A 14,269-nucleotide genomic window follows, 5' to 3' on the forward strand; every position below is an offset into this window, starting at 1 on the left:
TAAATAAAACCTCTTTTGATAACGCTTTGCCCATGGTTGATGGGACGGCAGAACTTACCTCAAGACTCTCCCACGGTGCACGAGCGATGCGGTGTGGGCGTCTCTACCTTAATATAATCGGGGTCCCCTGCTCTCCACGCCGTCCGGTAGGTCACCGTGCCTCGAGCCCCACGTTGGGCGCCACTTCTCCCGTCCCGCGGGTTCAGTTATTCGTAAAGCCCGAGGAGGCACCTCCTAAGAGAAGAAAACCAATGGGGGAAAGAGAGGAAGGAGACCAGGCGCATAAAGAAAGACAGAGACAATCTGAGTCGCGTCAAGGTCTCATTTATTAAAAGTAAAGCAGGGTTTATATACCCTGAGTGTAAGGAAGGGAGTATAGAGGGGGGGGGGATGGAGAGTTTTTGTGATAACAAGAACGGGAAATCTCAAGGTTAGGGGTGGGTCAGGTTATTCTTTTGGCCATTGTGCTAACCCAGGCGACACAACCTGCGGTTATTCCGAGAAGTATTTTGTGCAGATGACTCAACCAGGTGCGGTTTGCCCAAGGCTAGAGGGTCTTTGCTTTGTTCCGTTTAACTCCTTGGTCTCTGACAGCTTTACTCAAGATTTATTCGAGGCTCTTCAAGACTATTTATTAAAGACTATTGCAATGTGGAAAAGAAATTGAACTTACATATGCTAAAGCAAAAACCCACAGAAGCAAGCTCTCTGACAATAAACAACCTACTGGAAGACATTTTCTTCTCATGGCAATCCATCCGTGGAATGTGTAACATAATGGAACAATAATCAATTTACAAACTATATGATTCCTAATTCTGAAGTAACTATAGGAAACTTCCTTTATCCTCTTACTAAGTTTACTACTACTACTATTGTTGTTATTATTATTATTATTATTATTATTATTATTATCTTTGAATGCCAGCCTCTGGGAATCATGTTGCAAGACTTATTCTAGTAAGCTAAAATACCTGCTTAACACATAGGCAATTTCAAATTGGATTGTCTTTTTATTATTGAGTTGTAAGAGCTATGTGTACATTGAGAGAAAAATCCACTATGTTGAAAACATTTTTCCTAGTCTGAAGCTCACCTCTGTCTTTTCTTGATGGAGAATTTTCAGGGCACAAGTTTTAGTTTTGATGACCTTCTCTTTACCAATTTATTTTCTTTTATGGCTAATGGCTTCCCCAGGAAGCCCAGATATCTTTGCTTGATCTAAGTAGTAAAGATTCTCCTTTGATGTATTCTTAAAAAAACAAGATTTATGATCCCGCTTTTGGCCTACATCTGCAGTCATCTCAAATTGCTTGTTGTTTATGATGTGAAAAGTTCTGTTCTTTGCAAGTGAGAAGATCTAGTTCCTTCTACATTATTTGCTGAAAAGATTTTTATTTGTTTTTGCGTTCTTTTTGCGACCACATGGTTTCATATGTGGATAGTGGAAACCAAGCTGGGAATGCCAGCTGGCTCTCCTTCCCCTTTGCCCCTTACCCTGGGCACCTGTGCCCAGCAGTCACTTTCTCTCAGTCCTCTTGGCCCTCTTGAAGTGCATGGCTGCCATTTCTTTCTACTCTGTAATGTTCCAGTTTCCTGCGAGCTCAGTTCTGCTCTCGGCCATCATGCTTTAACAAGCTCCCTAAAATGTGTATCCTCTGAGGACACTATCCAGCTCTTCTGACCCTTTCCAAACCAAAGTTCTCCTACTGCAAGGCCTGGAATGGAATGATTATCTTCTCTGGCCTTTCGTTCTCCTCTCACACTAGAGGGAGGCACAGTGCTCAGAGTGGAGACAGCATGGTTCTCAGGATTTTCTGTCTGGCTGTCCATTTCCCCTGGTGGGCCTGTGGAGGTCTGGGTTCAAGTGTTGTCAGGAACTGTAGTGTGCATCTATGAATTGAACGTTTAGGGTTTATAATGCTCACGAGCCCGTCCATGCTTTCAAAACCCTTAGAAGTTCACCTGCGTCCTTCAGACTGTGTCTATGGAACGCTTCGCTGCTGTTGTTCGGAAGACATGAGAGCCACAGGTTCATCAGGCCCAAGACTCATGTTTTATCATGATTTCCTTTTGAGTCTTGCAGTTTAAGGTAATTTTGACAATGTTCTCTTGTTCCCTTCTGGTGAGTGATCAATTTCATAAAATTTAAAATACAATTACCCAGGAAGCTGAGATCTGAGACTCTAGGCACAGAGCCAGCCTGGAAGACAACTCATGAGGCTCTTATCTCCAGATAACCAACAAAAAAGCCAAAGTGTGGACTTCGCTCCAGTAGAAGAGTTCCAGTCATGAGTGGAAAAGCTGACCAAAAGCAAGAAGCTTCATCCAAATGTATTTGATATAGGGGAAGCCTTCTCCACCCAGAGAAAACGTCTGTTGTACTGAGTCCTGGGAAAGGTAAATGGTGGAGAGCCAAGTAGCCACTGCAGCCACTAAGGCAGCAACTTTGCACTGAAAATATTCACAGGGTTGTTGGCAGGTTTTTTAAGAGACTTGTATACTGCTAAGTTTTTCCTTAGTGAGGTTCCTTATTCCTGGTAGCCTTTGTGATGGTTGAAGTACCGTGTGCCCATGAAACCTTGTGTAATGAAGACGTAGCCCCCGGTGTGAGTGTGTGTAGAGCTGGGGCCTTTCACATGTGTCTGGGTCATAAGTCTCTGTTTTCACTACTAAAATCAACCATGAAATGGTAGAAATTTTAGGTGCCACACAGCCACAAGATCATGGACTGGACTATTTCTCTTTTCTAATTGATGTTGTCTGGTGTTTTGATACAGACAAAGAAAGATGAGCAAAACAATCTCAGAACATGAATGCACTCTGAAAACTGTCACATGAGACAACAGACATCTGAGTTGTCAGCGGCATGATTCTCTTTACAAATACTTGAGGCAGTTCAAAGTAAAGCAAATAAAAATTAAAGATGTGTTCTTCAACTTCATTGGTTAAGAGTATTTACATAGTCACAGTAAGGAAACTCTGAATATTCATTCAATCAAATATGTACTGACATAGAAAACATATATAGCATGGTAAGAGACAAATGAGAGTCAGAGAAGATCATCAAGAGAAATTTTTTTAAAAAAATCAAGACTTTTTTCTCTTCCCGGACCATGTCTAGAGAACATTAAAATGGTCCAGCGATTGACATACCGCCATAGGCTTTCCTACAACACAGCCTCTAATGAAAACCAGGCTGTTCTGAACCCCTGGCAATAGAATTGTTTACCTTTACACCAAAAAAGTTGGGAAAGCACCAAAATCAGCCTGTGGTATGTACCCAGGCCGACTCCGGGGGATTCGTGCTGTGAGACCTAATGTCCTCATGTGATTGTCAAAAACAAAGAAATGTGTCAGCAGGGCCTATGGGGGTTCCATGTGTGCCAAGTGTGTCCCGGACAGGATCAAGCATGCTTTCCTTATCGAGGAGCAGAAAATCGTCGTGAAAGTGCTGAAGGCACGAGCACAGAGTCAGAGGCTAACTAAAAATAGGAAGCTGCTTGTGTGTGCCGAGGATGCAGGAGGTCTATAAATTGCTAGCAAAGAAGTTTTTTGCTACAAGAAAAGGCTTGCATAATAAAAAGTCAGAAGGCTTGTTTTGTAAAAAAAAAAATCAAGAAATAAGACAATGTTTATGCGGATATGACTAGAAAAGAATGAAATTTTTGAAGTGTTTTTCACATGACAGCAGGACTCAGTCATGTAAAAGGGGCTCTTTATGTTTCAATCATAAGATTTTGTGTGCTAGTGATCTCAGGAAAAATTAGATAGATAGATAGATAGATAGATAGATAGATAGATAGATAATAGATATGCACATATATTTCTGAAAAAATGAGATTGATTTAACAAAAGGAAAATAGTCTTAATGAATGATGTGAGGATAACACTACATTATCTTTTCTTCCAGATATACTGTATGCCAAAACATCGTTTCTCAATTTTGTATAATAGATTTTAAATAGGGTGAGGAAATCTATTTGCAGGGAGGAAATTCTCGTGAATAGACTGAAATACACTTTCTTTTCTAGTACCAGCTTCCAGCTCTAGATAATCACAAGTAACAAGTTGCTCTACAGGAAAGGTCACCTCTTCCTTATATACTCCACACCACGAGGAACGATGTGCAAGAGGAAAATGAATTCATAATGCTAGCTGAAAAGTCATACCCTAAAGGAGGGACTGACTGAAGAAGGGCAGTGAATGGCCTAGACAAAAAGGACAAAATGAGAAACTGTGACCATTATCACAAAGCTAGCCTTAATCCCGTGGGACTGTCAACTTGTTACAAAATACTTTCCCACGCCTCTCCCACCCTGGGTCAAAACCCAGGTTTCTCTAGATAGGTTTTAGAGTTGCTCCAACTTATTCTTCCCATTTTTTTGGTGCTAAGTAAATCTCCTATTTTTGGTGATAAGTAAATCTCCTATTTTAAAAACCTTTCAAACACTTTCAAGAATGTATCTATCTCTTTATCCATCGACCTTTCTTTTCTCTATCATCTATCTAATTAGGAGGTTCCATGTCATATTCTAGCAAGATTAACATTAGCACACAAATGTCCACATTCTTTCTCTGCTACTTCATCACACATGACCTTGGAGAGACAGGGGTTGCTGTCTTGGAGTAGAACTTCAAATTTGGAAAGGGAAAAAAAATCAGAGAATACTCTAACCACATAAATTTATAAGTGCCCATATCTACAAATTCAATGCAAGACCTATCAATATTCCAATGTCATTCTTTAAAGAAATAGAAGAGGCAATCCAAAATTTCATATGGAATAATAAAAGACCCCGTATAGCAAAAACTATTCTTAGCAGAAAGAACAGCGCTGGAGGAATTTCAATTCCAAACTTTAGACTCTATTACAGAGCTATAATTCTCAAAATAGCTTGGTACTGGCACAAGAACAGTCCTGAAGACCAATGGACTAGAACTGAAGACCCAGATATTAACCCACAGACCTATGGCCACCTAATCTTTGATAAGGGAGCCAAAAAAATAGAATGGAAGAAAAACAGCCTCTTCAACAAGTTGTGCTGGCAGAACTGGTGAAGCACCTGCAGAAAACTAAAGTTGGATCCTTCTTTGTCACCCTGCACCAGGATTAACTCCAAATGGATAAAAGACCTCAAGGTAAAAGCTGACACACTGAAAACTTTACAAGAAAGAATAAGATATTCCCTAGGTCTCCTTGGCACAGGTCGAAATTTTCTTAATAAGGACCAAGAAACACAACAAATCAGAGAAAGTCTGGATAAGGAGGACTGCATTAAACTGCAGAGCTTCTGTATGGCAAAGGACATAGCTAGCAAACTAACTAGAAAGCCTACGAAGTAGGAGAAAATCTTCACTAACCATACAACAGACAAGGGCCTCATATGTAAAATATACCTACAACTCAAAAAATTGAATCTCTCAAAAACAAATCTTCAAAGAAACAACCATCCCATTAAAAGGTGGACCAAAGACTTAAAGAGAGTCTTCTCTGAAGAAATAAGAATGGCCTATAGACACATGAAGAAATGTTCGACATCTCTGGCCATAAAAGAAATGAAAATCAAAACAACTCTAAGATTCCACCTCACTCCAGTTAAAATGGCCAGGATCAAGAAATCTAATAACAACAGATGCTGGAGGGGATGTGGCCAGGAGGGATCACTACTACACTGTTGGTGGGAGTGCAAACTCATTCAACTACTATGGAAAGCAGTATGGCAGCTCCTCAAAAGACTAAACATAGAGCTCCCCTATGACCCAGCAATTCTAATACTTGGCATTTACCCTATCGTCCAGAAACAAGGGCATACTAAACCCACTAGCACAATGATGTTCACAGCAGCACTATTTACCATAGCAAAGATATGGAACCAACCCAGATGCCCCTCAGTTGATAAGTGGATCAACAAGATGTAGTATTTATACACAATGGAATTCTATGCTGCTGTCAGAAAGAACGACATTGCCCCATTTGTAAGGAAATGGAAAGACTTAGAAAAAATTATATTAAGTGAAGTAAGCCAGACTCAAAGGAACATAGGCTCAATGATTTCCCTCATTTGTCATAATCAGTAGAAACCTTGGTCTCTCCTAGCAGAGACTTACAATAGAACAAAACCTAGATTCACAAGGCCATAATGAAAGGACCTCCAGGATATAGAAACAAAAGCCATATAATGAGTGATTGTTGTCCTTAATGTACTATGTTATCTCTCATCTCTTTTGCTATCCCTTGGTTATCTCATATTGTTATAGTATTTCACCTTGTTAACTGATATATTGGATATATGTGTATTGGTTATTTGAAGTCAGATAGGGAAGGGAGGAAAAAACAAGATGAGGGGCGGGGGTGGGGGGAGGGAAATGGGGACCAAGACATGAGAAAGAATATCAATGTTGGTGAAGTAATGCACCTTCTATCTGGCGAATATAATGTAACCCTTCTATTAACTACAATAAAAAGTAAAAAATAAAAAAATTATAAGTGCCCACAAAGAAGATATTGTGAGACAGATAGATATCAGACATAGGATTCTCAACGGTAGCCTTTACACCACGTTGTGCAAAATACCAGTTATTTCTCCTTCCTATTCTCCAGATCCCCTGAAGCCTGAAGCAGAATGGCAATTCCATGGTCCAGAAATCTGTTCACATGAGCCATCAGGTGAATCCAAGCTACGCTGAATTGCGTGAGTCATTGCAAGAGACCATGAAAACTCCCTGGCTGAAAACATTCATGATGCTGGGAGGACATGAGAAACGGTGTGTCCTGCTCAACTCCTGCCTGCCTGCAATAGGAGTCCTTCCGGCCCTGATCTCAGGCCCTCTGAGTGGGACTCTGCCCCCTCAGTCCTCATCCTGGATGTCTTGAGCTCTGGGCAGACTTGCTCTGCAACAGAGAAATGAAGTCCAGATGGTTTTCTCCGTACATAGTATAGATGCAAAGGAGAAAAATGGTTTAATTCGCATTTGGAAAACATTTCCAACAGTAAGTTGAGGGTGATTTGGTGTCAATTTGCTGGTCATACAATATATTCTGTTAGCAACCATACACATGTGTTCCATAGACAGCATCTACTTCTAGAATCAAAGATTATTCCGCTGTCCCAATGTATGCCTAGGGAGCAATTATCCACATCACTTTTGTCATTCAGTGCCATAGTCAATCCTTGCTTCCATGCTGTACCAATGAAGGGTGAGTGACTGTAGAAAAAAGGTCATAATTGATTTTTATAGAGTTGCAATCCCAGACATGTGTTCTTCAAATGTCCTATTTGCAGTTCTATTGGTGATTTTTTTTCTATCTGTTCTACTTTACTGTCAATGGCCAAATACATATTGAAATAACAATACAGATTTCTTCAAATAGAATCTCAATCACCAAGCGTTTGGGAGTTCTTCTTTACCCCGGAGTCACAGCACCACTTCTGGTTTTCTGGTGGTTGACTGGAGATAAGAGTCTCATGGACTTTAGAGCCTGGGCTGGCTTTGAACAGAGATCCTCAGATCTCAGCCCCTGAGTAGCTAGGATTTCAGGTGTGAGCCATCACGCCAGGCTGGGAGATCTTCTTGTGGACAGAATTAAGTCACTAAAGGCCTCCATGGATGGACGGAACATAAGAATGTCATGGACATTATAACTGACCCCAAGGAGCTCTGTAAAGAAGGCACAAAAGTGTCAAGAACCAGAAATGTTTCTCTTCCCCGGATCCTCACCCATCCTCCTCTTCTATAAAGCGGGTAGAGCAACTCTGACGGCTCAGAAGAAGTCAGCTTTGCAGAGCACACGACGGGCTGGTGTCCATCAAGAAACAGCTACGTGGTTGTGTCCGGGGAGAGCTCAGACTCGTGCGCACTGTGCTTGCTGTGCTCGCTGGCTCAGCGGGGCTAAGGAAAGGGTGTTCTTGTTGTAGCTAATGTAAATTATAGTGCCTGCCTTTGTAGTGCTGTGATTTGAAGTGACATTCTATTAAAGGTATCCCTGACAAAAACAGAATTAGGTTGTAGAGAGAGAATTAAACAGGAATTATGCTTGGCTGGTAACCTTGAGCCTAATAGCCTTGAAGAACGGCAACAATAGTCTTTTTTTCCCCTCTCCATTTTTTATCCTGTGATCTATTTGCACAAGCAGCAACTCTGAGAACTTTAAAAAAAAAAAAAGGCATAAATCAGAGCCATTGTTTCCCACTATTGTGGTTTACCACCACAGGCTCAGGGGTTTTGCCAATGAGAATTTCAACAGCAGGTCAAATTAATGTAAGCTCCATGATAACCATGGCTGTAACACCTTAGTAATAAAATGAAAGTAGTGACTAAATTGTCCTGTCTACAAGGCTTAGTGAGAGGATGTGAAATCATTCATTAGCAAGGGCGATGCAGTAAATTTCCAAGAAGAAATAACCCACCTCAGATTTCCAAGCACTCATTCTCATGGCTCACCTGACTTAGGGACTGTGATACAATGCAACCTGGGCGAGCTCTGCTGGGAGAGAGTGGTGAGGAAACAAAACTACACATATTTCGCTCTTGAGTAATGTGAGAAGGGTAGAATGAGAAGATGAACACTGGGCAATAATATAAACAATGGCTGCCGTTATACTCACTAGGGGATAACAGTAAAAACTGCAGTGCTTGTTTCAGTGAATTAGGTAAAAATCTACTAGATAGAATATCTTGAAAATGAGTTGGGGAGAGAGAAAAGGAATTTGGAAATATTTTGTTCACTGTAGAAATGACAATTAAGGTAAGTATCACAAATGAGTATTGACATTGGAAGTTGGTCTCCATGGCAACCAGTAATTACTTTTGCAAAAGAAAACAAACAAACCTAAGTTTTTTTTAAAAAAAAAAAAAAGTTTAACGGGGCCGGGCGTTTGGCCTAGTGGTAGAATGCTTGCCTACCATGCACAAAGACCTGAGTTTGATTCCTCAGTACCACATACATAGAAAAGCCAGAAGTGGTGCTATGGCTCAAGTGGTAGAGCTTGAGAAAGCCCAAGAACAGTGTTCAGGATTTGTGTTCAGTACCCAGGACTGGAAAAAAAAAAGAAACATAGTTCAACTAATTTGTTTGGAAGATTATTGGCAAAATTTGGTGGATAGGAAAGACTAGAAACTCTAATTATATTTGAAACAAGTAACTATTAAATGGAGAGTTTAAATGAGACAACTTGTTTTTTAAAAACAGTATAATTCTCAGTTATGGTGATTATAACTCTTAAATAATTATCTCACTGGAGTAAAATAAAATAAAAACTTTTTAGGAAAAAAGAAGAGGTGTTTACTATCAAGTCTTGGCTAAGAACTATAGTTGGCATTTAACTTAATTTCCAATAATCCTATTAGCTAATAATATCACTAGTAGCTTTTTAACAATTAGTTTGTATTAGTTATGCAAGAGGGTATTTCATTGCTACATCTCCACATTAACCCAGTCCCCTTTACCACATTAGCTTTCGAAGCACTATAACATAGGTACAGAGCCTTGTAGTTCAGATAAGGAAGACACACCTCCACCTACGTCTCAGTGCATGCTACCCATCCTGCCACCATAGCTGTCACTTCCCAGGACAGCTCAGAGCTCTGCCAGCTTGGAATAACTGGTATCTCTGTGATGGTATTTATGAGTTCTGCATCTATGTTGATCTTGTTGTGACTGTTGGACCTGCAGCACTTGCCTCTGGGGAGCTCCCGCATGGGAACCTGCATCTGACAAGGTTTAAGCAAGACATACATGACAGCACAAACTCACATTGTACAAGATCACAGTATTGCCTGAGTCTTTGGCTTCCTAGGAGTTCCTCAGAAGTGTTCTCGAGCTTCCTGGATTCATGGAAGACGCTGAGAGTCTGGAGAAACCTATGGGAATGCATTCATTGTAGCCATTCAGACCATATCTGACTGTCAGCATGTTCACTTCCTTTCTCCAAGGACGGATGTTTGCTGGTTCAGACTCTTCACGTGGACAACGTGGAAGAGTCGGGGCCATGACCAGATAAGACAATCTCCACTTGCACACAGTTTGCTCACAGTTGTGAACTGCAAGCATGGCTATGTGGGCGGCAGGCCTATCATTTTGACCCTTCAACAACCTGAGAGGCTTAGAGAGCTTATATTGATTTGGGAAGCCTGGAATTGTTTTCAGATGAAATATTTGAGGCAATGCTATTAATAGTGCTGCATATAACAGCTGCCTTTATTTATTCATAAATACAGCACAAACATCTCCCTCATCAGGAGAGGATTTTCGTTTACTATAAAAAGATAATTAATTCAGGCTGGATAAACTTAATGGTGCATTTGACATCTGGGTAAAGCAAACAAAAGACCAGAATAGAATTGTGTGAAAGAAGAAAAAGGAGGAGCAAGAGGAGTAGGAGGAGGAAAAAATAAATCAAAATAGAGAATAAAAATACGTGGTTAAATTTTATGTTGATTTCTTGAATAGGAAATAATTTTCCACCCCATGTGTTATGCTCATGTTTCCCTAAAAAGAAACATAGATATCAACAGAACACAGAAAAAATGCACGGCTGAACCTGGACAGAATTTCAGGTGGTTTCTTGCTTCTCTTTTCGATTTTATTCAATGGTGACAAAAACGTAAAACATTTCCAAGGCTCTGCACTGTTTCATGTTGCCTGTGCCCAAGAGAGACCCACACACTTGAAAATACAATAAGATAGATAAAAACTGTTTTGTGAAATGTAAAGAATCCTAAATGTGCTATCATCATCATCACTAATTTTAACACCAGCCGGCTGTGTCTTTCATAGACACATGTGGGTATTGACCGTTCAGGAAACTCAACTTGGCAGATGATATCAAGTGGGAAAGGCCAGTGCTCGTGTGGGCCAATCTGTGCGTTGCCATTCTAGCTCACAGCTGTCACCTGTTCAGAAACTGCCTCCTTCTCAGCTGCTCCTCAGACCCATTGGTTTTCTGGACAGCTCTACCCTCACTGTCTGCTGTGCCATGGCGCTTCCAAACCTACTCTCTCCAAGTAGTGCCATGGGGCCTCTCCCCACTTCCTGTGTTACCTCTGCCCAGTGGTCGGAGCCGGTCATCATACTTCTGGGTTTTCCTCTCTCCATTTGTTCTTGGTGACAGTCACTGGCATCTCTTAAACAGTCCTTAGTGGAAAGGGACCGACAAAACCCTTTCCAGGAAACTTCTCTGTGGCTAGGTTTTGACCCCAGCCAGTGCATAGAATCCATGGCTGGACTTTGTGCCTTGTGCCTCTCAGCCATCACATGAGGGAAGGCTGTCTGCGCTGACGGGGCCTGAAGACTTAACTTGCTGAGGCTGGGAGGAATGCATCACATGATGGCAGTCAGGAGGCTCACAAAAGAAATAATACTATGAACCTGGAAATGAACTTGGGACATCAGCCCTCCTGCTCGTGGTAGAAGATTGCACCGAATATTTCTTTATGCATGTCGGAATAAGATTTCTCTGTGGTACATAGCAAAATCATCCTAACGAAGCCTGTGAGACCACAGGATCCTCCCTCACTGAACCTCCAGGTCCACACAACCCTCTCCCCACAGCCCCCACACCTTAGTTATACCTCATTTCCTTGCAAGCGTCGCTCCCATGTGGGCCTGCCCCACTGATGAGGTTGATGGGCTGTTTCTCCACAAGACTCCATCTGCGTCCCTTAGGTCATTCACTAACAATTTCCACAATGATTTCAATGCTTCCGAAGTCCTGGGTGAGCGCTGCGATCCCATTCTCAGAGAACTGCTCTCTCACACTTGGAATGGGTTCAGTCCTCCCCCACCACCGCCCCCCAGACCTGTTACAGAACCAATGGCGAGGCAAGGGGTGCTTATGAGCTTACGATGACCCTATGACCTTCCTAGGAGCATGTGAACCCCATGGGGCAGAGACTGGCTTCCCATACCCTGCTCCCTTGCAGCACCTAGCTTCGTGTCCACGGGGCATCTTGTCAGTAGTCACATCCCAGTGTGATTCAAGCTGTGACTTCGCTAATGGAAAAATGAACACGGTGATAAAGACAGATGATTTTGCTGGCCGGGCTGGGGCCTGTGATGACGGCATTTCGAAAGAGATGTTTCCCCCCTCCAAGCTATCTCATTTCACAATGCAGGCCTGAAGGCTGAGAATCAGGGTGAAACCATGCCTCCCCATTAATGAACTGTGTCGTCTCTGCTACAGAACACCGTGAGGATTAGGCAACTTGTTTATAGCTAAAATTTACCTTGCATAATAACCTCCTTCCATAATAAATTCCACAACTCAGACATCAGACACATTTGGAAACACTGGCACAAATTTGTATGGAAATGAGATCTCCCCTGGGCACAATGCCTATCTATGACGTGTGTGTTAACTACGGCCTACGCTAGTGTCTCAACCTGAGGCAACAGACAGAGATGAAAATGTGTCCTCTACTCTGTGGGTTGGATAGAGACAGAGAGTTTGAAATAAACATATTCCTTTATGTTTTCATTTTGTATATGTTGGGTTGACTTTATGAGCTATCGACTTTGCTGGTCATAACGAGGAACACATTAACGTCTATGTCTCTCTTTACAACCACAGAGGAAGACATATTAAGTCTATCTATCCACTCTTCTCAGACAAAGAATGAGATTATATAAAACGAGACTTGTCGCTGGGCTTTAAGGGTCTCTTGGCTCACAAATTATGTCCTGGTTCTGCTTGTGTTTTTGTGTCTCTGCCTTCTAGACTTTATTGTTTACTGCCAGGGAGGATGTAGAGATAATATTCTCTCATACATCTCTTCTTTGCCAGGAATAAAGAAAACTCGAGACTATAATTCACCAATATGACTGAGGACTTTAAATCTAATTTGGACTAGGCTTACCTTTACTGGGTGAAAGTAGAATCTTGGGCTTTCTTTACTACAAGGGAGAGATGGCAGGTGTTTTCAGCATTTAAAGCACTGGATGAGATGGAAATAAAATACCCTCTAGGAAAATGGCATTGGAGTGGCCCCTCAGAAAGGACAATGTAGATTTTGAAATGCAAAGGAAAGACAGATGTTATTAAGGGTACAGGAGTGGAAAGTAAAGCTTACTTGCTGCAAATGATTGCTTTGTCTCTTACGTTACCTATGTGGTGTAAGAAGTTGCAGGTCTGTGCTCGAAGCTTACTAAATTCAACTGAATTAACTCAGAGTAACTAATATTTACTTAGAATTCTAATTTGGAGCACTAGAAAATTGCAAATTTTAACCCTAACTGGGTAGCCTTATGCAACAAAAATGAATCAGTGGCCACTTAAAGAAAAGTATTATGATTTTCAGTCTCCCAGTACACACACACACAGAAGGAGGATTCACCTTCACCAGTTTAGTTTGTTTTCTACTTCTTGCTGGGGTCACAGCTTCCCTCCTTGAAGATGAAGTCTTCTTTCTTCCTGGGCTGCCCTGTTCTGGCAGTACTCCAGTCCCAGCGTCCACATTGGCAGGGACGTAGGCATGTGCCATTGTGCCCACTATGGGTAGAGAAAATGTCTCTAACTCTATTAGCTGAGCTTAGCTTCAAACCTCAATCCTCTCCAACTCAGTCTCTCAAGTCATTAGAGTTACAAGCGTCAGCCACTGGCAATCAGGTGGATGGTTATTTCTGTAAGATAAAATAAACTTGGGGCCGGGGGTTTGGCCTAGTGGTAGAGTGCTTGTCTAGCATGCATGAAGACGTAGGTTCAATTCCTCAGTACCACATATATAGAAAAAGAAAAGGCTGGAAGTGATGCTGTGGCTCAAGTGGTAGAGCACTAGCCTTGAGAAAAGTCCAAGGACAGTTCTCAGGCCCTGAGTGCAAGCCCCATGACTGACAAAACAATTAAATAAATAAACAAACAAACTCCAAGTGATCAGTAGGGGTTTTGTTTGTTTTAAAATTCTACAAACATGTTAACAATGAATTATTAAACTACCTACCTAAACCACCTATCACTGAGGAAAACTGGATACATAAATATTATCTTGGCCATAACTTTCCTAGACACACTTCTACTTTTCACTGAAGATATATGGCTGCCAGCACAACCAATTTACTGGGACATACAGTGTCCCAGAGGGTGTCTCTTGCCACAAATGCTTTATACCTTACCACTCACTCCATTATCAATAACTGACTGTAGAGGAAAACACTGGTCCATAGACCCACCCCCTTTTCTCATGGGCCTCATTCTCATGGGACTCATGTTTGTTAGTTCACTCATCACCCAGATGTCCCCATGCCCTTATAAGAAGCAGAGTATCCGTGTCA

At 41.6% G+C, this 14,269-nt stretch overlaps 1 pseudogene; it reads left to right on the forward strand.

Moving 5' to 3' along the window:
* Positions 1 to 3,135: 3,135 nt before the first annotated feature.
* Positions 3,136 to 3,535, forward strand: LOC150047485 (large ribosomal subunit protein eL34 pseudogene; annotated as a pseudogene).
* Positions 3,536 to 14,269: the final 10,734 nt, after the last annotated feature.

This window comes from Megascapheus bottae, chromosome 23 (assembly GCF_031878675.1).
Source record: "Megascapheus bottae isolate mThoBot1 chromosome 23, mThoBot2.hap1, whole genome shotgun sequence".
NCBI classification, from domain to species: domain Eukaryota; kingdom Metazoa; phylum Chordata; class Mammalia; order Rodentia; family Geomyidae; genus Megascapheus; species Megascapheus bottae.